Raw genomic sequence first — 2,500 nt, 5'->3', positions numbered from 1 at the left:
TCAACTTCTGTGAGCTCCCGTGGACCACCGATGCTGCTTTCCACTGCAGGCACTCTGCGCATGTCTGTGCTGTCTTCCTCTTCCGGTGTTTGGGGGAGGTGATATTTATCTGACGTCCGCCCTTTGTGGGGGTGGGGCTGGAGGGTGAGGGGGGTTGGGGAGGTAGGAGGTGCGGGGGTGGGGTGGTGGTAACCTGACGTTGTTTACTTTTTCTGTTCGCAGCCTTTGTGTGAAGGATTTTTTTATGCACCTTTTGAAAATCGCTTTCTGCCCCTGTCTCACTTTGCCTCTCCGCGTTCTTCCGCTTCTTCTATCTCTGTCTCTCTCTTTCTTTCTCTCTCACTCTCTCCCTCTGTTTCTCTCTCCTTCCGCCTTTCTGCCCCTGTCTCACTTTGCCTCTCCGTGTTCTTCCGCTTCTTCTATCTCTGTCTCTCTCTTTCTTTCTCTCTCCCTCTGTTTCTCTCTCCTTCCGCCTTTCTGCCCCTGTCTCACTTTGCCTCTCCGTGTTCTTCCGCTTCTTCTATCTCTGTCTCTCTCTTTCCTTCTCTCTCACTCTCTCCCTCTGTTTCTCCCTCCTTCCGCCCCCCTCTTTCTTTCCCTCTCTCCCTCTCTCTATCCCTATCGTTCTCTATCCTTCCCTCCTTCCCCCCCCCTCTCTCTCTCCTTCCCCCTCTCCCTTCCTCTATCTCTATGTGTCTGCTTGCCTGCCATCCTGCCTGTCTGTCTGTCTGTCCCTCGCTCTCTCTCTGTGTCTCTCTCTCTCGCTCGCTCGCTCACTATCTCTCCCTCTGGTTATTTCTCTTTCTTCTTATCTGGAATCAGACAGCTCAGTCTCCTGGCTTTCCAGAGAAAATATTGTTCTTTAATTTTCCTTCAGCTGTCATTAGTGTCGTCATTTGTTATTCGGACTACAGCACTCCACTACACGTGATTGTGTGTTTCAATAGAAAGAGACAGACACAGAGACAATGACAGAGAAAGAGACGCAGACAGATAGACAGAGACAGCCAGCCAGACAGAAGCCAAACAGAGAGAGAGAGAGAACGCAAGCTGGTACTGACTCTAATAAGACCATTCAGTTACTACGCTTGTCAGGTATCTACAAAATTTCATATCATTCTGGAAAAAAAAAAAACAACAAAAACTGAAATGCAGAATGAACAATGTTTATTTCCTTGCATGTCAGTTGATAAGATGATAAGAAAATGCAAATTGTTAACATTCTGAATAAATCTGAAATTAAAAAACTTAGCAAAAAAATAAGTACGCACACATGTTTCAATAATTGTTAACAGTATAATCCGAGAATCAGTGTCTGTCACATATACAAACTTCAGCTATATTCATAATTCGAAAGTTATTAACTTTCGCTATCGTTCATGAATTTGGACGGGTTTAACATACATAACCACGAAGAACTGCAAAAGATTGTAATGCTTGAACACGGAAAGTAAATGCCTATTAAGATATTATTTCAGAATAAACTTTTGATGCACGATTTCAGCATTCAAATAAAAGCAGCATCGGAGTTCATCACCAAGTTCATTCGAATTACAATATCATTAATACATTCACCCTTGTCTCAAAAAGCATACAACCAATGTGTGTGTGTGTGTGTGTGTGTGTGTGTGTGTGGAGTGCTATTTCATACATTTTGGAGAAAGACAGAGCCCCACAGCCCCCCTCCCTCCGGTCTCCCCTCACACACACACACACACACACACACACACATACACACACACACAGATAAAGACACACACACACACACACACACACACACACACAAATCCCCCTCCCCCTCCATCTTGGTCACCACTCTCCAGCCAACCATCCTTACCCTGCCCTTTTCCCCCCTTTCCATCTTTGTATCAACGTACACACATGACTTAAAGGAAGCAGCCACACCCTGTGTATATTGGTCCAGTGTATCTGTGACAAAGTCCCACGACAAACACTGAAAAAGCCAAGTATCTGAGGGCCTCACCCCCCCCCCCCCCTCCGCCCCCCACGCCCCCAAACCCTTCACAACAAAACCATAAGCGCCACGGATTCTCTCTCCAGTCAGCAAGGTAAACATTGATTTTGTCTCCGAAAATCCCAAGTTCGGCACACACACACACACACACCACACCCTACACCCCACTCTCTCGCCGACACAATTCGCCATCTCACACGGGTCCTCGTCTTTGGCATCCACAGAGGGAGACAGAGCATCAAAAACAGCAGTCAGCAAACCCTGCTCAATTCACAGCATTTACCAGAAAGCAAATTAGTCCACCACAAGACGTCAATGGAAGATGATTTTGACGGAAAGAGTCTTACACACAGACAGGCAGACAAACAATATGGCAAATATTGGTGGGGAGAGAGAGAGAGAGAGAGAGAGAGAGAGAGAGAGAGAGAGAGAGAGAGAAAGCGAGAGGGAAAAATAGACACACAGATGGACGGACGGACGGACAGACAGACATACAGCACACAAGTGGACAGTTTATCGGTTGGT

General features: G+C 46.5%; 1 protein-coding gene across 3 annotated transcripts in view; it reads right to left on the bottom strand.

Annotated features, from left to right (window-relative positions):
- The window catches only part of LOC143281136 (uncharacterized), a 404,535-nt gene that overhangs the window by 218,202 nt on the left and 183,833 nt on the right, over nucleotides 1-2,500 (bottom strand). The gene's annotated exons all lie outside the window — the stretch shown is intronic.

Source organism: Babylonia areolata, chromosome 4 (genome assembly GCF_041734735.1).
Source record: "Babylonia areolata isolate BAREFJ2019XMU chromosome 4, ASM4173473v1, whole genome shotgun sequence".
Lineage (NCBI taxonomy): Eukaryota > Metazoa > Mollusca > Gastropoda > Neogastropoda > Buccinidae > Babylonia > Babylonia areolata.
This window is presented reverse-complemented; position numbering and strand designations above follow the sequence as displayed.